Source organism: Tamandua tetradactyla, chromosome 2 (assembly GCF_023851605.1).
Source record: "Tamandua tetradactyla isolate mTamTet1 chromosome 2, mTamTet1.pri, whole genome shotgun sequence".
Taxonomy (NCBI): domain Eukaryota; kingdom Metazoa; phylum Chordata; class Mammalia; order Pilosa; family Myrmecophagidae; genus Tamandua; species Tamandua tetradactyla.
In genome coordinates, this window is record NC_135328.1 from 201,034,409 (window position 1) to 201,057,764 (window position 23,356).

The 23,356-nt window shown below is 42.7% G+C and overlaps 1 long non-coding RNA gene across 2 annotated transcripts in view; it reads right to left on the reverse strand.

Moving 5' to 3' along the window:
* Positions 1–410: 410 nt before the first annotated feature.
* Positions 411–23,356, reverse strand: part of LOC143674720 (uncharacterized) — a 36,866-nt gene continuing 13,920 nt past the window's right edge. Inside the window, exons 2-3 of one of the 2 annotated variants that reach the window (XR_013171188.1) lie at positions 1,454–1,570; positions 411–863 (exon numbers count right to left, since the gene is read on the reverse strand). This is a non-coding gene — a long non-coding RNA (uncharacterized LOC143674720). The remainder of the gene's footprint in view (positions 864–1,453; positions 1,571–23,356) is intronic. The other variant, XR_013171189.1, reaches the window with a different exon arrangement.

Genomic DNA, 23,356 nt, shown 5'->3' on the forward strand with positions numbered 1-23,356 from the left:
CATTTTAAAGATACAAAAACTGAGGCTTTGAGATTATATAATTCACCCCTAGCCATAGAGTGGCAGAACCAGAATTTGACCAGGTCAACAAATACCAAAGCCCATATGATATTCAGCCCTGGGGTTGTTGTGAGCTTGAAGAAGGCACAAGTGGCTGAATGTGGCTTGACAGCTGTACAGTTAAATATCAATGAAAAGGATTTGGAAGACCGGAAGAAACAATCCCGAGTCATGAGTCTCTAGCATAGCAGTACTTGTGTCTCACAGCAGAGTACAGGGTGAGTTAACACAATATGGATGAAAGACCAGAAGATGGAAGAAGGGTAGTCTCAACGGTTGTACCCTGTGGATGTTTTGCTGAAAGCACTTTGGTCTTCCAGACTTTGACAGCAGGGATGTTCTCTGCAAGCTAATGCAAAGGTTGGATTTATTCCATTTCAGGGTTAGGCTAATGGCCATTAGTGAAAACATTCTGGGAATCAGATACTTGTACTTGTTCTTTTTAGGGCCTTGGGAAAGGGAAGGTAAGGAATAAAGATTCCATGGAAAACATTATTCCTGGTAGCTCACAATTCCCCAGGCTGTGGAGAGCCTGCCTGTAGATCAAGAAGGCAAGCGGATGTGACTTGAAGATACCCAGAAAGAAGCTCCATTGAGTAAAATGGATGATTGAAACCAAGTCATTTTTCTGACCACAATTCTCTTCAGGCCCATTGTGGTTCTTTCTTAAGACCCACCAATGCCTGGAGTCTTTTCCAGGTGGCATGCTCTGGGGCCAACCCAGAAGGGCTGGAGCTGCCTCTGGTTCCAGAGCTCTTCCTCCACAGAAGAGGAGCCATATGGAATCTCCCAGAAGGTGTTTGCTGGGAAGGAAGGAGAGAGAGAAAGCCCCTGAAGTTAATTAGCTTACTTAGAGGGAACAAGAAGTTCATCTTCTGGATGGATGAAGGATGGGGACCATAACAGGGGCTCTGGGCTGTGTGATCTTGAATAACCCTCTATTTCTCCTTGTCTCTAAAGACAGAATGATGGCCCTGGTCCTTGAGCTCCGTTTACCCCAACGGGATCTCTTAGGAGACAACCCATCTGATCTCTGATGGGGAAACTGGCCTGGGCTTGCTTTTGAGAAGCTCCATTTTGGGGACCCATTCACTATATCCAATACACTTAGTGAGATCCAATTGTCTTTCAAATGCCTATAACTGCAAATAATGTGTAAAGATCAGGGTGAGCGCCAAGCAATCAGGAGCCAGGAACCTGGTTGAGGGCTGGTCCAGGGGCCAAAACAGAAAAAAAAAAAAAAAAAAAGAGAGGGTGTGTGTGGGGTAGGAGTACTTGGCAAAAGCTTTTTAGAGGAGCTGAGAATAAGATCAGGAAGGATGGGCAGGAGCCAGTAGTATCTCAAACAACAACAACAACACATTCCTTTTAAAACTTCCAAAGTAAATATCACCTCTAGTATATACCCTGAATCAAGAGCACAGAAATATGCTCATTGAAATGGAGGTGTCCATTTGGTGCATCCCCTGGGGCTCAGGACTGGCAGCCACGGATCCTGTTCCCCAAGACCCTAGGGAAAGAAAGGGACTCGGTCACAGAGTCGACCCTGGAGCACTTTGCCTGCAGCTCAGAACCATCCCGGGGAGCTTTACAAAGGTGTAGATTCTGAGCTCCTGTGCAGACCTGTGGACTCAGTCTCAGGGGATGGGGCCCTGAAATCAGCAGCCAGGTGATTCTGATGCGGGGGCAGGGAGTCTGCATTTGGGGATTTCCTTTCTGGGCCGTTCAGTCCACATGAAGCATTTGGCCTGAATTTTCCATATTTCCCTACCAGCTTCTGCATCCTGGTGTGGCTCTTTGATTTGGCTCTTGGATGACAGGGTAGTTGCAGGAAACCCGGGTGACCCCACTCCCCGTGTTTGTGTGGGGTCCCCAACACTGCACATCAGCAGCTCTGGCCCGTGGGGAAGCTGGGCTGCCTGGACCCTTCCCAAACTCTTCTCCAAAGCAGGAATGATTTATCATTCACAGCCATGTTTTGTTCCAGTGGGGAGAGACCAGGACATGGATAAATGCAATTGTGAAAGCAATTTTTCTCGGATCGGGATCCTATAAGACAATTCCTCCGCATTCCAATTATTAGAATGAGTCGAGTTCCACTTCAAAGGGGGCTAATTTAATAAGAGAAAGAGCCGGGGCTCGAGGGGTTCTAATTAGATTTCTTGCTACATCCCCCTTGCATTTGTTCTGAAGACCAGCCAGGGCTGCTAGATTTGTTGTGTTTGGGCCCAGCATGGAGAAACTTGGGAGCCAGACCCGACTGTGGAAGGCCATCCATCTGACTCGAGCTAGACAGCTGAGATCCTGCTCCCAGCAGGAGAGGGCTCTGGCCACTGGGAAAGTCAACAGGATTTAGGTCAGCAGAGATTGGGGCGGGATAGAGGGAGGAGTTTTGGGGGCAGTAGAGGACTTTCTTGTTGCCAGCTTGGTGAGACAGGGTTTGGGATGGGTTAGGAGAGGGAGATCTGGTACTAAAACTGCCTGGTTTGAACAGAGAAGAAAGGATTTAACAAATGAGGATGAATGTTGAATCATTTTACTGATACTTCTTTTAGTCTCCAGTGTCTTGGAGCAGCTAGAAGGAAAAACCTAAAATTGTGGAACTGTAACCCATACCAAACTCTGAAATCTGTTCTATAAATAATTGTTGTGGTGAGCTTTGAAATTTATTTGAATATTTGAAATTGAAATTTGTTATCTTTTGTATATATGTTTTTTTCACAATACAAATATTTTAAAAATGAAAAAAAAAAAAAAAAGCACACAACAAAACAAAAAAACCCTGCCTGAATCCCAGCTCTTCCCCTTTGCAGCTTTGTGATCCTGGGTCTCGGTTCCTCATCCGTAAAATAGGGCTCATGGTGGAGGCCATCTCATAAGGCATTTGGGTGCATTCAATGTGCTAAAACACATAAAGCAACTAGAACAACACCTGGCGTAGAGTATTATTGTTATTATCCTCTAAAGCAAGGAAATCAAAAGATGTACAAGGCTTTCCAAGATGAGGGAAAGGCTTCCCAGGGTCAGAGCTGACTTAATTTTGCAGGAACCAAATGAGCTTAGAAGCCAGCTTGGAGGAAGAGTTCTTCTTTGTAGCGACGACAAGATCAAAGAGACACCAGCTCAGTCCTACCAGCTGTGTGACCTGGGGCAAACTGCTTTACCTCTCGGAGACTCAGAGGTTTCATCTATAAAGGAAGGATGATAATAATAGACTCAAACAAGAGAGATGCGACAATAAGGGATGAGGCATGCTAGAGCACTTGCCATGGGGCCAGGCTCATAGTGGGGTTTTAATACACACTATTATCCATTTCAAACAGCAAATATTTTCACATATTCACATCTGTAACTGGGATGCATCTTATAACTGATAGTGTTTTACAGTTGCTGTTGCCTGGGTAGACATCAAAAGCTTCAGTTTCCAAACTTGCAGAGTGGGAGCAAATCCAGAGGATGATTAAGAACCAAATGGACATGCAAGGAGAGTTGGGGAGATGGTGAATCAGAGATATTTAGCAACATTTCCCACATGGGAGGCCTAATTGAGCTGGTGCTACGTAATGGCAAGACTGGCATAAGAACCCTGCCCCCATGGCTTTTACTTCATTTGTGGGTTCTTGTAGAAAATGCTGCTTCTGAGGCCAGAGGACAATACAGTGTGGGAAAACATGAACTCCAAGAATTCCAAGTTGAAAAGGAATTCAGAAGAGGCAGGCTCTGACTGTAAAGTTCCGTCTAAGTCGAAAGAACCTCTTTCTCTAAGCATTAAATAAAAAAATCTAAGTGATAAGAAAGCATTAGGTCATATTTTTTCTGCAATGTTTTTCATTCATGATGCATTTTATGACTGATGTTGTCTCAGAGTTGACGGATTTTGATCCTTTTTTCCCATCTTCTCGCACAGACCTTATTGCAAGATTCCATCTTTACTGAATTCCTACTGAATATCTGCTGGCCCTGTGCTTAGTGCTTTACAAATTATTTCATTTATTTTGCCCAAACAAGGCTGAAAAGGAGGGATTTTCTTCCAATTTTGCAAATGAGCCAAGGCTAAGAGTAGGGAAATGAATAGCCCAAGACCACGGGGCCAGGACTCTATTCCAGATTTAGATGCATTGAGCATGTTGCTCCATCCTGCGTGGAGGTCTGTGGCCTGGCCTGGACTTCCCTTGAGGAGTTGCAGATCTGCTTTGTGCAACAGGACCACCCACTTATCCCTCTGTAGCCTGGGGAGGCTCAAGGCCAGTGTCACCAAGATCCCCAAGTTTTGAGTCATCGTTCCATTAAGTGACACATAATTAGCATGTATGTGTGCCAAGGAAGCAAGTGGGGAGCAGAGACAGGACTAAGGAGGGTTCCAGGAGAAATGGGTTCTTATCGCAGAGGCTCCACGCAATGGCTCTGTGAGTTGGGCAGATCATGAGCCCTCACTGGGCCTCTGTTTCCTCATCTGTACAACAAGTTAATCGAAGTACAAGGTTGGTAGAGCCTTTTCCAATCGTAATGCAAAATCTGTCTTTTATGTAGGTATTGGGGGCCGGGAGAACTCGACAATGGACCCAGTCCTCTAAGTCAGGCAGGAGCTACTGAGACCTCTGCTGGACACGGGGGAGTAATCGTCCTTTACACCTGGGGTCAAGGCCAGAAGGATAGAGAACAAAGATAGACACTTCTAGTAAGCTGGGGCATGAGAATCTAGAACCTCTGAAGGATCTACTGTGCTGGGTGGGACATATACATGCAGAAAAATTCTTTCTTTGGGCAGCTTGGTCTCTGAAAAAGCCTCTGTCCACTAGCACTTGTGCTCCATCATTAGGCATTTCACCTCACACCAATCCTGTGCAGGATAGAAAGCATGTCAGGACTGGAAGGGACCCTCCGAAGAGCTCCCATCTGCCCACCTTGGTTTGTGGAGGAAGAAATGGCTATGTAACTGCCTCAGTTGTGTCTTTCACTTCTTGAGTAAACCACAGAGTCCTGCAGAGAAGAAAGGACCTGCTTGCTTCCCTTGGAGTCCCCACTGGACTGTCAGATAGCCTGGGCATGATGAAACAACTATAACCTTTAACACGGTTCACTGGAGGCTTCCTATGTGCCAGGCGCTGTGCTAGATGCAACACGTTTTTCTCTCTCTTTGTTATAGCAATAGCAATAATAGCTACAGTTAATTGAGGGAGTGAATGACCCAGGCGCAGTGCCAAGTCCTTGACAAGCTTTATTTCATCTGCTGCAGATGGAGAACACAGGGTGGAGAGGTTAAAACTAGGCGTCTGTCCTTAGAGGACATGGATTCAAAACCTGGCTTTGTGTCTTTCTTATAACCTTGGGAAAGTCACTTGACCTATTTAAGCCTCAATTTCCTCATCTGTCAAGTGGAGATGATATAGTGTCCAATTCCTAGGTCTTACCAAGATTAAATAATGCATGTCTTTTATGCTTTGACTTGGCATCAGGCATACTCCGCAAATAATCAATCAACACTAGTAATTGTCAGTATTGATAATAATCTACCTGGCAGACTGAAGAGTTAAGCATTATCGTCTCCATTACAGAGATAAAGAAACCGAGGGCTGAAGAGGTAAAATGACTTTCTGAGGGTCATACAGTCAGTAGGTGGCCTGTCCAGGGTTCAAAGCAGGACTGCCTGCTACCCAGGCCTGTGCCCTTCAGTCAGTGTTCTCCTGGCTCCTCAGTGACCTGAGCTGCTGTCCTCTTCATATGACAAGTCTTGGGGGGAGGGCCTGAAAGTAGGACCCCAGCGAGGTTAGCTGGAGACCAGAACATGGTATAGCTGAGCTGTTAAGGGTGTGAGGTCTGGAGATGGCCTGCCAGCCTGCCACTTCTCAGCGGTGTGAGCTTGGGCAACTGACTTAAACAGGCTGGGCCTCAGCTTCCTTATTGGTAAAATGCGGATGAGGATAATAACAAAATGCACTAAGAAATGTCACACGCTGTATACCAAGAACTCAGAGCTGCAGCTTATTGGATGCAACTTCTTGGTGTCTTGGTTACCATGATCTCCCTGGGGCAGCTACTGCCGCACCCTTTAGGGAGCCGTCCCAGCCTCAGAGTAGCCCAGCAGGGTCTTCAGGGCCGGAGGACTTTTAGACAGTGGCGTAGCTGTTGTCACTCCATTTCTCTGAACACGGCAGGGGTCTAGTGAGGCTGGTTAACAGCCCCGGATGTCAGGTTCTGGCTGGACTTTCATGGCAATAAGGCTGGATCCTGGCAGGAGAAAGCATGGCTCCCAAGGCCCATCTGACAACATTGCGTTGAAGGACTGTATTGCAAAGGCTCAATCTTCGGAGAGCTTGACCCTTCCCCAGCTCTGCCCACAAGCTGTAAGGCGTGGGGCCACAGCCTCAGGTTCACCGGGGACTCTGTTCCCCGGGGAGGAAGCGGTGGTGGATTTCCCAGCTGGGACAGAAACAGAGTGGCTGCGGCAGATCAGTGCCTCGTATACTCAGTAACTGTCAGCAGTTATCATGATTTCTATTGGAGAGCCTGATTTTCTCTCTAACAGAATTTTCAGCTCCCCATGAAAAGTGGGACTTTGTTTGCCTTATTCACCTCTGTAATCTAGGGCTTAGCATGTAGTAGGTGCTCAGTAAATATTTTTTTGAGTGAACGGATGAAAGAATAAAAGTTTCTCCATCTCATTAGCTTTTCACCTGCAATATTTTAATGGCAGCATAATACTATATTGTCAAATTTGTTTCTAAACTTGTGGCTGGGGCTTGTTTTACAAAATTATTCCTGACTTCCCAGCTCTTCATCTCGGTCAATCGCCCCATCCCAGGAGTTGGGAGATGTTGGGTCCCCAAACTCTGGGGGGACCCAGAATCATTTCAGAGAAGCCAGAAGCTGGCCTGCAAGCTGTCTGTGCCCTCCTTGGCTCACAGAAACAACCGATCATCGATTTAAATCGTCTAGGTAGCACGCAGACGAGTAAAACCCCAACTGCTGCATTTTTGATGAAGTTGACATTATACAAACTCTCACGGCTTGCTTGGTCAGACCCGGCAGCAAGGGGCTGAATCAATAATGAAACACTGGGAGGAATAAAGCATTAAACAGGGAGTTCTGCAAGGCAAGCAGCAGGGGGTGGGGTGTGCGTGAGGGGGTAGTGTCAAGGCAGGTGGCCCAGCGTGGCTCATGGCCAGTGGTCCCTTTCCCCTAGCTGCCAGGCATGGCTGGACATGTCCTTGATTTCTATTAGTCTGGGAGGCAGTGTGACTTCCTGGAAAAACTCTAGGCTAGAGGCCCAGAAACATGGAAATAATATTCACTTTGTGACTGAAGGCAAAGTTGTTTTTGCCCATTGGCCTCAGTTGGGAATAAAGATCCTTGAACAAAGATGCCAAGTTTCTTCCCAGCTGCTGGATTCAATGCTTTTGGCACAAATTTAGGGGTATGCATGGACAGGCTATAAAGTCTGTTCAAAGTGACAAATGAGCAGGACTCCGGAAATCCATTGCTTGGTTCTGCTCTAGTTCTTTTTTCAAGCTGGAGAAAACAGTCTCCTTCTCCCTGTTCTGAGATTCTTGGCATTGAGGTCATTGGGAAAAGCCTCCATCAGACTTGTGCTTCATCCAAAGGATGTTTGAAGATAATCCTCTGTAGGGAAGGGGGACCCAAGGCCTAGATTTCACCTTTTACCCCAGGTCACAGCTTTGGCCTCTGCCCTAAGACCCTTAATTTTGGGGCAGGAATCTTACCCCCTTCCCAAAAAAGCAAGAGGCTGGGAAAAGGGAGGAAAGAGGTGCCAAATGGGAAGGAGTAAAGTGTGGATACAGCCATCAAGTAGGATTCTCTGCATTTTCCTCCTCATTGGCTTTCTAGAGTCTCTGTGTTCAAAACCTGGTCTATGGACCGGCAGCATCAGCAGGGCCTGGGAGTTCATTAGAAATGCAGACCTACTGGTACAGAGTCTGCAGTCTAACACTGGAACTGAAGAAGCACAGCTCCAGAGCCTCCTGCCTGCTGGGCAGGTGAGTGGAGGTGTGTTGCTGCTCACAGCAATTCTCTGGTGCAGTTGAATGATCATGCAGTTTCACTCCATCCAGCTGCAACAGTCCTCTTGGCTTCCCAGTTATGATTTCACTTTTTGGAGGGACACCTTTTCTCTGGGGTAGTTTATCTATGTTTATCTTTGAAACCAGATTGAGTCAAAGGGACACATAGAATTTCCTTCTATTGGCCGGAAGGCATTTCAAAGGACTTCCCCACTCCACTCTTTCTGTTGTGAAAGTAGAAATAATAAGTTCAACAAACATCCACTCAGTGCCTGCTATGAGCCAGGGCCAGGGCTTGGGCTTAGCACTTGGGGAAGGGCTCCCAGGCCTGAGAATGCTGCAATCCAAGGAAGCTCAGGAGGACATGAACCCCAGCCAGTAGGTATTAACTACAGAAAGAGATTCCTTAGACATTGGGCTTTCTTCCATTACCATAGTTAACTTAGAATTGCCTAGGAAAATTCAGAGCCTCTGTCAATAGGGCTGAATCCAAAAACACTTCCATGATAATTCTGATCCTCGACCTTGACCAGGTAAGAACCCCTGCTTTGTAATGTGGTCCATTATTTCTTTCCCTTTCAGGACCTGAGATGGGCTGGTCTGCAGGGATCAAAGCATCTGGTCATTCATTTTGCTGGAGGTTGTTGGCTGTGCACCAAATCCATCCTCTTCTCCACCTGAGCACATAGTTTGACTACGAGTCCCAGCCTCCCTTGAGGTTGGGAGTGGTCATGTGACTAAGCTCTTGCTAATGGGTGTGAATGGAAGTGATACGCACCTCTCAGGGCTGAGCTTTAAGAAAGTGGCTAGGTCTTCTCAATGGGCCTTGCCCATTCCCATCAGTGGGAACTGCAGTGATGCAACCACGCAGATGACAAGTTCCCAAGGGATGACAGAGTCGTAAGTGGGAATGAAAATGGGTCCCTGACAGATTTATCTATTTTTTTTTTCTTAAAGTCACTAGATTTGGGTGTTTTCTTTGGCTATAGCAGTATACCATTTCCTAACTAATACAGCATCCTCTACCCCACACACTCTGGCCCCGTGCATTTTTACCTTAAGGTTCAGAATTCAAGCTTTAGATTCATACTACCCCATTAATGTCCTTCTTTGGGTGTGGGTAGGGGTTTTGTTTTGTACACATAACCCTCAGTATATAATCACAATCCTTTGGATCTGAGTCTACTTTTGTTAGTTTCTTTTTTGAACAGTTCTATTTGTAAGGATTGGTATGTCTTAACTTTTGGTCTTCCTTAAAGGTCTTCCAAAGAACAAGGAAAAATTGTATTTATTTTTTTTAAATAGAAAAAATTTTTTTCAATTACCATATGAGTCCATTGACCCATTTTATAAATTTAAGATACATTGATGGGATCTCAGAGGTCTTAGCTTTGCCATCTCTTGAAACATTTTGCTAAATCCTCATCATAGAAATTATTTTATCATTACTTATCAACTATTTCCAACAAAAATAATAAGAAGAAGAAAGTGGAAGAATGATGGCATTTCCTAGAAGGATGGCATAATAATAAATCATAACTGTTGAATCATCCTTTAGTTTTCTTATTGTGCTGCTGGTGCAGCCAGAATAATGCACCCTCTCCTCCTCCCAAGATGCCCATTTCCTAATCCCTGGAGCCTCTGACTACATCACCTCACATGCAGATGTGATTAAGTTTAGGATTTTGAGATGGAAGATAATTCTGGATTATCCTGTGGCCCACTAAAATCACAAGGGTCCTCAAAAGAGTCAGAGAAGGAAATGTGACCATGAACATGGAGATCCAGACTGAAGCAGCATCAGAAAGACCGGATTGGTCAGTGTTGTTTCTGAAGATGGAGGAATGGAGCCAGAAGCCAAGAAATGGAACTGGCCTCTAGAAACTGGAAAAGGCAAAACAAGGATTCTCTCCTAGATGTACATCCTTCAAAAGGATGTAGGTCTGCCAACACCTGGATTTCAGTTCAGTGAGATTCATTTTTGCATTCTGACCTCTAAAACTTTAAGATAATGTATTTGTTTTGTTTTGGGTCAGTTGCTACAGCAGAAATAGGAAACTAAAACAGTTGTCCAAAACATTGCATTGTCAGAAGAAGACTGCAGATATCATCTTGTAGTCTGCTTTTCGCTTTTATTGAACACAAATGAGAAACCAGATTTTTTTCATTTTCTATCCATAATGACAAAGAGAAGAAAACTGACAGAGGAAAATGTTTTGTAATTGTTAGATGATTCAGGAGATGAATGCAGAGAGACAGATAGCATCTCTAATGAGGATGAAGTTAATTATATAAGTGAAATCTCAGACTATGAGTCTTTAGATGACAATGCACTAGATGAATTTTCCCAAACTCAGAAATCAATGAGTAAACCCTTATGTCTAAGGACAAAAAGGAAACGTAGTATTCTCATTCAATAGGAAAAACGTCATCATACAATATTTTTGGAACAAGAACCTGGGCCATCCTATTTTACTAAAAGGATATGTAATAGTATTCTTTTACCTTTTATGAGATTTGTGCACTAAAATTTACTGGATATAGTTTATAAGTAAACAAATTTGAGAGCAGGTGCTAACTAAGGTGATAGGAAGGAAATAGGTAATGAAGAAATGAAAGAAACGTTATTGGTGTTTATAAACTCCAATTGAACTTGGTGTTTATAAGTCTAAAAATACAATTCTTTTATAATTATGGAACAAAGAAGATGACCATCTTCAACAAAATTATGAGCCATCAGAGGGTTAAAAAATTTCTCTAAGTATTTCAGATTTACAAAATAGAGTACAGAAATCAGAAGTAATGCAAACTGGAATCTCTATAAGATGCAGATGTTTTCTGGTACAGATGTGAAAATTGAGGAGAAGTTAGTTGTATTCAGAGGATTTTACCCACGTCAGGTATTTTATACCATCAAAATCAGGAAAATATGGAATAAAAATTTAGGTTTGCTAGGTTTGAATTCTTATTAGAATAATTAATGAATTTGTTCTTTACTTTCCCTTTAGTCTTATTTCTGCATATTTTTAATAAAATGACAAAGTACTATTAAAAGTGTCCATTGGATCCAGATGGTAGTACCTATTTTTCCTTAAATACTTAAGACTAAAGCAGCTCCTCTCTATTCTTCTATCGTGATACTGCCACTGACATTATGGGACTTTTTGAGACAGACTACTTTGGAGTATACCCCACAGCAGTCATCATACTCAGAGCTGTCTGCTCAGGCTGAGGGCAAACCCACGGCAGAGCCCCTTTGTTCTAGTTTGCAAGCTGCCAGAATGCAATATACCAGAAATAGAACAGCTTTTAGAAAGGGGAATTTAATAAGTTGCTAGTTTACAATTCTAAGACTGTGGAAATGTCCATATTAAAGCAAGTCTATAGAAATGTCCGATCTAAGGCATCCAGGGAAGATACCTTGGTTCAAGAAAGCCGATAAGGTTCAGGGTTTCTCTCTCAACCGGAAAGGCACGTGGCAAACAGGGTGACATCTACTAGCTTTCTCTCCAGGCCTCCAGCTTCATGAAGCTCCCCCAGGGGCGTTCTCCTTCTTCATCTCCAAGGGTCGCTGGCTGGTGGACTCTGTTCTCGTGCCTCTGCTGCTCTCATCGTTCTCAAGCTTTCCCCAAAATGCTTCCTCTTTTAAAGGATTCCAGTAAAGTAATCAAGACTCACCTGGAATGGGTAGAGACATGTCTCCACCTAATCAAATTTAATACCCACATTTGATTGAGTCACATCTGCATGGAGATAACCCAGTCAAGTTTCCAACCCATCGCATTGAATAGGGATTAGAAGAAACGGTTGGTCCCACAGGATTGATTAGGATTAAAACATGGCTTTTCTAGGGTACAAAATCCTTTCAAACCAGCATACCCTTCTAGTTGACTTTCTTCAACTGACATTCCATTTATGTCAGATCTACTCTTTCAGATGACGCAGAAAGCCACGAGCAGAGTAAATTAGGCCTTCCTTCTCTCATTCCCTCCTCCTTTATTTTCATCTTTCATTCATTCTTTTAATCATTTGTTCAACAAAGATATGCTTAGCTCTTACCACCATGCTTGGTGTCAGGCAGCATTTCTAAAGCATGGTCTGAGGAAATCTGGGGAGTCCCTGATACACTTGCAGGGGGTCTATGAGGTCAAAATTACTTAAAAAATAATGCCAAGATGGTATTTGTCTTATTCTCTGTTGTGACATTTGTGTTGATGGTGAGTAGAACTGTTTGTGCCTCAATATGAGTCAAAGCAGTGTCACCCAGCCGTACTAGGAGTCATTCTTTCTCCACCTGCATGTACTCACAGTTAAAAAAAAGAATGCCAGTTTCATTTACAAATGTCCTTGATGAATCAATAAAAATTATTAACGGCATTAAATCTTGACCCTCGAGTACACATCTTTTTAGCATTCTGTGCTATAAACCGGGTAGTATCCATAAAATGCTTCTGCTGCACAAAGAAGTTTGACAGTGGTCTTGAGGTGAAGCATTTGTGAGGTTATTAGAGTTGCAAGCTGAACTAGCTGATTTGTTCATGGATTGTCATTGTTACTTGAAAGAATGACTAACAGGCAAACTGTGTTTATTCAGACCTAGGTCTCTGGTAGATATTTTCCTGAAAATGAATCAAATGAGCCTGTTGCTTCAAGGAAAACAACTGTTAGCATTCGTTTCCAAGAGCGAACTTTGAGCTTTCAAGTGAAATTTAGAATTCTGGAAAATTTGTATCTGCCACTGTGAGCCTGACAGCTTCTCAATACTTACAGACAGACGAAATCTGCGGTGGTATTAGCAAATGTGATTTTTTGGATATTGTGTTATGCAATGTGTCACCATTGGGAAGATCTTCATAATCCAGTGAACCATTTTCAAAATAACCAATGCATAATGTCACAACATCAAGCATGGATTAAAGATCCATTCAAAGTTCTGGACAGACTGATGGACTTCAATAAAGCAAAGTATGGAAAGTTCATGGCTATGAACTTTGCATTGCAAGTAACTCTTGATAACATGCCACTGTTAAGTTTTGGTGTAGCATTAAGAAAGAATATGCACAATTATCTGAAAAGGCTCTTAAAACACTTCCTTTTTTTCAATTACATATTGGGTAAGGCCAGATTTTCTTCATAAACTTCAACCAAAATAACATATGCAACAGATTGAATGCAGAAGCAGATATGGGAATCCAGCTGTTTTCTATGAAGCCAGACATTAAAGAGATTTGTAAAAATAAAGCAATGCATTATTCTTACTAATTTTTTTGTTTTGAAAAATACGTGGTTATTTTTAAAAATTATTTATGTTAACACGTAATGGGCTTATTAAAATTTTTTTTTGTATAATATAACGTATATACAAAGCAAAGAAATAAAAAAGCAATAGTTTTCAAAGCATTCTTCAACAAGTGGTTACAGGACAGATCCCAGAGTTTGTCGTGGGTTACCATACAATCCTCTCATATTTTCCCTTCTAGCTGCTCCAGAATACAGGAGGCTTGAAGGCTTAAATACTATTTTTATCATCACAATTGACTTTTTTTCCCTTCTTTTTTTGTGAACAATAACATATATATTAAAAAAGCTATAAATTTCAAAGCACAGCACCGCAATTAGTAGTAGAACATATATGTTCTACTTTGACAGGGGGTTCAATTTCACAATTTTAGGTTTTTCTTCTAGCTACCCTAAAATACTGGAGACTAGAAGAGATATCAATTTAATGATTCAACATTCATATTCATTTGTTGAGTCCTATCTTCTATGTATAATTCCACCATCATCTTTGATCTTCCCATCTCTCTTTTTGGGGTTGTTTGGGCTATGGCAATTCTAAATTTTTGATATTGGAAGGGTCTGTCACTAATATGGGGTAGGGAGATGGAACTCTCTGATGTGCTGGAGAGGCTGGGCTAGGTTTCAGGACTTCTCTGGACCAGGGACCCATCTGGAGGTTGTAGGTTTCTGGAAAGTTACTCTAGTGCCTGGAACCCTTGTGGAATCTTATATATTGCCCTAGGTGTTCTTTAGGATTGGCTGGAATGGTCCTGGTTAGGGGTTGGCAGGTTATGATAGGTAGCAAGGTCTACCTGAAGCTTGCATAAGAGCAACCTCCAGAGTAGCTTCTCTACTCTATTTGAACTCTCCCTGCCACTGATACTTTATTAATTATACTTCTTTGCCCCCTTTTGGTCAGGATGGAATTGTTGACCCCTCAGTGCCAGGTCTGGACTCATCACTGGGAGTCATCTCCCATGTCGCCAGGGAGACTTTTACCCCTGGATGTCATGTCCCACGTAGCGGGGAGGGCAATGATTTCATTTGCAAAGTTGGGCTTAGAGAGACTGAGGCCACATCTGAGCAACAACAGAGGTCCTCCAGAAGTAACTCTTAGGCATGCCTATAGGTCGTTTAAGCTTCTCTGCTACTTACATAAGCTTCACAAGAGTAAGCCTCAAGATCGAGGGCATGGCCTATTGATTGGGTATCCCTAAAGTTTGACACAGTATCAGGGGATCCCCTGATGGTAAGGTTTAATAGTTCCATATTAGTTCTCCCTTCCCTCAGGGGATTTTGCCAATAGTTTTTGATTATCTGCTTAATATATTCTAGGCTGTTTCCAGGCATTATAATAATCTATACAGGATTAAAGGACCTCTTATTCTGTGCTTCCTGTATTTCAGTTGTTCAAATGAGCTATACAGATAGGTTGAATTAGATTACGCACTACAGAAAATTTCAGTTCCAGATCAAATAAAATCTTTCTTCCATTGCTCTTAAAGAGTACAGCGGTTCTAAAACATAGATGCTTTCTTCCTCACCCCTATGTTGTGAATTACTTTAACCCCAACCTGTTCAGCTTCATTCTTATCTCTAAATATCAGGTTATATATATATATAACAGTCTCTCAAAATCCAGAAATAATAATCACCACCCTGGACTTAATACGTCTGCTCTAAAAGATTACAATCTTGGCCCCTGTTTTCTTATAAGCATTTTCTAAAGGTGACCTTACCATTGTTTTTTTTGTTTGTTTCTGGCTTATTTTGTCTCACTAAATGTCCCACATGTTCATTCACATCGTTGCATGCCTGACAACATTGTTCCTTTTTGTGGCAGCACAACCTTTGGTCATAAGTATACACCATCGTTTGCCAATCTACTTCTCCGTCAGTGCATCCTTCAGCCACCTGCATTTAGCGGGCATCATGTAGAGGGCCCAAAGTCCACAGTCCATCAACATTCTCAATTTTAGATAATTTCATTGTTCCCAAGCAACAGAAAACCAATAAGCACACCCTCACCAAATAGGAAATCTAAACCTCCTCTTAACTCTTGTCCCTCACCCCATTATTTACCTCTGCTGTTGCTGTGGTAGTGCTGATGGTTTCCTTTTGAACATAACTCATAGCATGCATTAGCAGTTTCCCCCCGTACCCTGGAATTAAACACCCTTTATACAAGAATCATATCTTTGAAGTAATTCTCATTCGTATTTCTAGTGTGAGTCAGTGGGACACATAGGTCTATTCAACCCTTTTCAAACTTGTTCATCTTCAATATGGTCTTTAATCTTTGTTATTTCTGTTCTTCTATTTGCTTTGAGGTTAGTTTGCTGTTTCTCAAGTTCCTCCAGGTTTGCTGTTAAGTCCTCGATTTTTGCTCCTTCTTGTTTTTTAGTATAGCCATCTAAGGCAATGAATTTCCCTCTTAGCACAGCCTTTGCTGCACCCCATAAGTTCTGATACGTTGTATTCTCATTTTCATTCATCTCCAGATAGCTACTGATTTCTCTAGCAATTTCTTCTTTGACCCACTGGTTGTTTAAGAGTGTGTTATTTAATCTCCATATATTTGGGAATGTTCTCATTCTTTGGTGGTTATTGAGATCCAGTTTCATCCCACTGTGATTAGAGAAAGTGCTTTGAATAATTTCAATATTTTAAAATGTATAAAGACCTGTTCTGTGCCCCAGCATATGATCTGTCCCAGAGAATGTTCCATGAGCACTAAAGAAGAGTATATAACCATGTGTTCTGGGGTGCAATGACCTATATATGTCTGTTAGATCTAATTCATTTATTGAGTTAATAAACTTCTCTTTCCTTGTTGATCTTCTGTCTAGTTGTTCTATCTATAGAGGAGAGTGGTGTATTGAAGTCTCCTACTATCATTGTTGAAGCATCTTTCACTCCCTTCAGTTTTGCCAATGCCTGTTTTATGTACTTTGGAGCTCCTTATTGGGAGCATAAACATTTATGATTGTTATATTTTCTTGGTAAATTGACCTTTTAATTAGCATGTAGTGTCTTTCTCTGTCTCTTATGATGTCTTTACATTTAAAGTCTATTTTGTCTGCTAATAGTATAGCTACTCCTGCTTTCTTTTGGTTACAACTTGCATGGAAAATCTTTACCATCCTTTCACTTTCAACCCATTTGTATCCTTGTGTCTAAGATGGGTCTCTTGTATGCAGCATATACCTGGGTTATGTTTCTTAATCCATTCTGCCAGTCTGTATCTTTTAATTGGTAAGTTTAGTCCATTAACATTCAAAGTTATTACTGAAAAGGCGTTTCTTGATCCTGCCATGTTATCTTTTTAATTTTATTTGTCAGATCTATATATTTTTTTCCTTCTTTCTATTTGCATTCTTTAAATTATCCTTAGTGGTACGCTTCAATTCTGTGCCCTTCTCCAGACCTCCCTCTCCTGTCTTTTTTTTTTTTTCAGCCAGTAAAACTCCTTTTAGTATTCCTTATAGGGCTGGTCTCTTGTTGACAAATTCTTTCAGGACTTCTTTGTCTGTGAAAACTTTAATCTCTCCCTCAATTTTGAAGGACAATTTGGCTGGGTACAGAATTCTTGACTGGGAGTCTTTCTCTTTCAGGATCTTGAATATATCATACCGCTGCCTTCTTGCCTCCAGGGTGCTAGTTGAGTAGTCTGAACTCAGTCTTATTTGATTTCCCTTGTATGTAGTTGTTTTTCTCTTGCACCTTTCAGGATTTTCTGCTTCTCGTCAACATTTAACAGACTGATTAGTATGTGCCTTGAGGAAGGCCTATTTGGATTTATTCTGTTTGGAGTTCATTGGGCTTTTTTGACTTGTATATTTATATCCTTTAAAAGGGTTGGAAGTTTTCCTCCATTATATCCTCAGCTATTCTTTCCTAGCCCTTTACTCCTCTCTTCTCCTTCTGGGATGCCAATGATTCTTATATTTGTGCACTTTGTTTTGTCTGTCATTTCCCTGAGTTCCCATTCAATTTTTTCCATCTTTTTTTTTTCCATTTGCTGTTTTGAGTCTTCAAAGTCAATTCCTGTCCTCTATATCACTTATTCTTTCTTCTGTCTTTTCAAATCTGGTGTTGCATGCCTCTAGCATGTTTTTTATTTGGTCAACAGACCCTTTAATCTCTGTGATTTCTGCTATTTTTCTATTTATTCTTTCAAATTCCTCTTTGTGCTCTTCTACTGTCTTCTTGATGTCCTTTATATCATTTGCTGTCCCACTTATTTTATTAGAGTTGTATGAACATCTTTGATTAGTTGTTCCAATATCTGTGTCTCCTCTGTTGTTTTATTTGGTCATTAGGCAGGGCGATATCTGTCTGCATTGTGATATGCTTAGTGATCATCTGCTGTCTTCATGGCATGTAAATATCATGAATGATTTACTTTGGGAGTTGATTTCTTTCAGTAGTCTAAGGCCTTGCGTTTGTGGGATGGTAGTACAGCAGGGAGCAGGGCATGGGGTGGAGCACTCAATATAGTAATTTGTTTCAGGGCAGGTATGGTTGCAGGTTGGGGATGTTACACTGGTGCTTGTGAATGTGGGTGCCCAGTGTCCAGGGTGCCCAGTGTCCAATATACCAGAAGCTGTGTGGGTGCACCGGTCTGGGGAGCATAACCCTGGTGTGCGCTGATCTAAGGCATGGGGCCCTTTGTGCGTGCGCATAGAGCTGTGGCAGCAGGTTGGTGTTAGGCCTTCGTGGATTGGGGGCAGATGTGACCTAGCTGTGCAGGTCAGCACTTTCTCAGAGCTGGGAGGTGAGGCTGAGGGCTGTGTGTATACACCATTCTAGGACTGCTGCAAAGTGCTGTTTGCAGAGCCAAATGGCATGATTGGGGGCCTGTGCACATGCGTGGGCCTGGGAGTGCCGTAAAGGGATGTGCTGAGCTCAGGGAGGGTGGGGTGAGGCTGTGTACATGCACTGGGGCTGGTAGGGTGGGGGTGCCTGGAGCGTGGGAAATGGGAGAGGGTGATGGGGTTCAGGTGCATGGGGTGTGGGGTGAGTCACTGGTCACGGGGCTACCCTGGTGAGGAGAGCGCACCCAAAGAACACGACCTGGCTTACTTCCAGGTCCTGTGCTCCAGTGCGTGCACTCTTGCGGGCTCCATGGCTCTGCAGCTACGCGCCAGGCTCCGGCTTTCTGCCTCTCAGTTTCTCGGCCTCTGCAACCCGGGCTGCTGCATGTGGTGCAGAAGGCTCTCCCAGGTCAGCAGTATTTCCGAATCGCCGACTCAGTTGCCCTCCTGTACCTTCTCCAGCCTTTCTGTAGAGCAGAGCTAATCTTGAGCCACTCTAGTCGGCCATCTTCCCAGAAGTCCTGGGCTTATTTTGAATGAATCCATAAATAAGTATTTTAAAGTTTTCTCACTTTTAATTTCTAATATGGTAAACGTCTATAGCAGGGTTTCTCAACCTCAGCACTATTGACATTTTGGGCTGACAGTTCTGTCATGGGACTGTTTTGTGCATTGTAGGATGTTTAGCAGCATCCCTGGTCTTTGCCCACTGGATGCCAGTATTGCCCCCTCTACAATAATTTGTGACAACCAAAATATCTCTAGACATAGCCAAATATCCCCTGGGTGTGTGTGGAATTACCCCTGGTGGAGGACCACTGATCTATTGGATATAACAGGTTTAACCACTATAAACAAAATCTCCTTGGGGTCCTCAACAATTTTTCATAGTGCAAAAGCGTCCTGAGACTGAAAGGTTTGAGCCCATTGATGTAGGGAACACTCATGGTCCCTACAATCTGAGGGGGGCAAACGTGAATGAGATAGCAGTAAAACTGCAACCTTGGCTAGTGTTTTAGAAGATGAGGTGTATGAGGCTACAAGGCCTCCTTCTCCTTTCTACCCACTCCCACACCCACTCTGTCACCCTGGCTTCTGTACTTGGGTCTGCTTTGCTCAAATGCACGGTCTCCCCCACCCTCTTCACTGGCCTGAGTCAAGGTTATTTGGTATAAACAAGGCATGGATAGTGGATTTGGAGTGGGAAGATAGCACTGTCTTTATTAACTCCCTCACCTTACATATGGGGAAACTGAGATACAGAGAGGGATGGTGCTGCATGGAAAGTCAGGAGTGACATGGGCTTAACGATCACCCCTGTTCTTGTAGCTGTCCTAGAGTCGAGACTGCTGCTAGAGTCCAGAGGCCCCCGAAGCAGGAAAGAGTTTGAAGTGCTCAAGAAACAGAAACAAAGGTTGGGATGTGGTGAAGGAGCCCAAAGCGGCACGAGATGAGGTCAGAGAGGTTGGTGGGATATGGGTAACTTAGAAACATGGGATGCAAAGTGTTTACAACATGGGAAACCACTGGAGGGTTTTAAGCATGGCTTGATTTACATTAACAACACTCTGGCTTCTGGGTGGAAAATGGATTATGGGTATTGGGTGTGGGGCTGGGTGGTATCAAAGGGGCAGAGGGAGGAAAGGGGAAGCAGAGGTGCTAGAGGGGAAGACCTTGCGGAGTCCAGGTGAGGAATGACGGGGAATCGGGCTAGGGTGGAGGCCATGGGGGTGGAGAGAAGTGGACTGGTTTGATTTACATTTTGGACATAATATTTCAGAGGACTCGGTGATGGATTGGGTGTGGACCAGGAGGGAAAAGAAGGAATTAAGATTTTGGGTTGAGCTACTAGAAGGTTTGAAGTCCTGTTTACTGAGATGGGAATGACAAAGGAAGGAGTACGATTGGTTGGGAAAAATTCAGAGTTCTGTGTTGAACATACTGAATTTGAAGAGCCTATTACACATCCCCTGGAATTGACAAGAATAGCAGTGGGTATGAGTCTGAAACTCAGAGGGAAGATCAAGACCAGAGGTACAATTTGGGGGTCATCGCCATACAGATGGCACAGAAAGCTAGAGGTCTGAATGAGAGAATAGAGAAAAAGGAAGATAACCTGGGCTTGAGTGCTGGGGTCTCTGAAGCTTTGTCAGAGAAGGAGAAGGAACCAACAATGAGTTAAGAAAAAGTCCAGGATGTCTGATATCATGGTGCCACCAGATAAAAAGTTTCTAGAAGGACTGGGAGATCAACTGTGTCGAGTGCTGCTGAGAGTTTGAGTAACATGAAAAATGCCCCAAGATTTCTTCCCAAAGCATCATTGGCCAGGTCCCAGTGACAAAAGTGTTATTTTGTGTTTGCTGGTTTTTTTTCTGGTTGCTAACAATAGAAATTTATATATATATATATATATTTTTTTTTTTCTTTAGAAAAAAGGGAGATGGACTTGACAATCCTGGGGTATCTGATAGAATCAAAAGAAGAGTCAACGTGGAAAGATGAGGGACCAGGATATCTCAGCACCAAGAGCCCATTCTCTACCTCCTCTCAGGCTCTATCATGAATGTTCATTCAATACTGTTTATTGAGAACCTGTTAGGGGCTGGGCAGTACTGTCTACACTGGGGAAGCAGGGGGAGAACCAGACAAGGTGCTTGCCCTCTGGGAGATAAAATCTTGGCCCAGTGACTCTCCTTGCTGTTTTTCTTCTTCTGAGTTTCAGTTACCCGGGACAAGAGAATGTGATTGGATCAGCTCGGGTTATGTGTGAATTTCTGAGAAAATCAGCTGCGGCTGGGGTGGGATGAAACAGAGTCACTGAGTTAAGGCTCTGAGTAATACCAGAGAAGGGGGAATTCTCTGACTGGGGAGCCCCTCAAAGAGGTGTGAACTACAATTTCCAATTCTCTGTTCATGTATAGTCCTGGGAGGGGATGATGCCATCTTCCAGAAATAGCTTATAAGGTAATTCACTTCTTCACAGTCAGGAGCCTCGCTGGGGACCAGAAGAGTAGGAAAACAGACTTCAGCTTTCCTGATGGAAAACAGGGAGGAGAGGGAAGAATGAGGTGGGTTCTTCATGAATTTAGGCATAGAGCTGGATTGGCCTAGAAACCCTGATGAAGATGTTTCCTTCTCCTGGAAATCTGCCAGGTTAGGGCTTACTAATAACTCTGGGAAAGCACAAATTCCCCAGGGCCCAGGGAGTTGAAGCTTCTTGGCATGCTGCTGGATCCCCATGCATGTGGGGAAGGAACAAGAAGGCATGAAGATGCTTATGGGAGAGGTCAGCATGTTTCAGTGAGGCCCGTCTTGCCCAATTATCCACAACAATTCTCTCAGGAAGAGGGTTGAGGTTGGCGGAACAGGGTAGAGGCTAATCTAGAGGGAAAAATATCCCAACTCTAAAACACTCCCCCCCCCCACTTTATTAACTTTGAAGCTTGAATGGATTCTACAGTAGATGACATCTTAGATTTGACAGCATATGGTAAATAATCACGTTAAAAAGAATTTTGAGGATGGTGCAATAGTGGCTCAGTGGCAGAATTCTCGCCTGCCATGCCAGAGACCCAGTTTGATTCCCGGAGCCTGCCCATGCCAAAAAAGAAGAAAAAAAGAATTTTTTTTCTTATGCACTACTTATGCACTCTTCATATCCTCTCAACCTTACTTTTTTCTTATTCCAGTGGCTACTGACAGCTCCCCACATGTGCATTCTGACAGAACTTTGCCTCATGCCTGTGCTTTGTATCTCTTGCCATCACCCTGGCTTTCTGACATCATATAGGGCAACCTGGCAGTGTAGGGAGTTGACATGGGTCAATCTGTTGAGTAATGGAAAATGGATCTTATGGATACATTCTTCTCTTTTCTTCCCATTTGAGAATTTGGAGCTGGATACTCCCCAGTGTGAACACTTCCCAGTGCCAGTGGTATGTGGGATGGTGATAACTCCTGGAATGCAGTGATATCACAATTATTCACCAATTAACTGGGATGAGATGAAGATGAAGTAAATTTAAAGTGTATGTTGGACTTTAGTATCAGTGTTAGGAGCCTTGATTAAAAATGTTAGGTCTAGGGCAGCCAACTTCCAACTCAAAGCATGTTTGTTGTTCTGTCCAAATTTTGCCAATGCAAGTCTCCATTAGAAATCTCCATGTGAGAACAGATTATTTTTTCCAAAGAAGTTATTAAGCTTTCTTAGGAACAGCCCTTACCAGTCTTTCATTTCCATATCATAAAACCAAACCATAGAATCATACCTCTGCCATGTTTTTTTAAAGCCGCTTTTAATTTTTGTCTATCCTAAACACCATTTAAAAAGTCAACTGTTTGCTGGGCATTATTAAGAATGAATTTGAAGACCAAAATTATTATTAGGTGCCTATCATTCTTATCTGCTTCTCCAACAATTTGAGGTATGAACTCATTGGTGAGTATTAGCAAACTCTTGCTGCATCTAATCATAATACAAATCAGAGCTACCACTTTTATATGATGCTAACTATGTGCAATGGACTGTTTTGTACATTTGTATGCTTTATCTCATGTAACCCCATAGGTAGGAGGTAGGCCCTATGTTACCACTCTTCTCTTTATAGTTGAGGAAAATGAGGCATAGAAAAGTCAAATAACTTGGTAGGTTCATCAGTGAATAAATGGCAGAACCAGGATTTTTACTCTTTTTTTTTTCTTCCTCATGCAAAAGCATTTTTTAATTTGTACATTTAGTCACTATCATTGTACACTCTAGGCATTCCTAGGTTATACCATCTCAGTCTTTATCATCTGTCTTTCCTTCTGGTTTCATATGTCCTAGGCCCATTTTTAAATTGGGTTGTCTTTTTGTTGTTGTGTTGTGGAAGTTCTTTATATATTCTGGATATTAAACTCTTATCAGAAATATGGTCTTTTCACTTTCTTGATAATGTCTTTTGACGTACAAAAGTTTTTAATTTTGATGAAGTCCATTTTTTGTTTGTTTGTCGTGCTTTTGGTATAAAATCTAAAAATCCATTGCCTACTACCAGGTCCTGAAACTATTTCTCTGTGCTTTTAGGTCATTGATCCATTTTGAATTAATTTGCCATATGGTGAGAGGTAGTGGTCCACATTCATTCTTTTACATGTGAATTTCCAGTTGTCACAGCACCATTTATTGAAAAGACTCTTCTT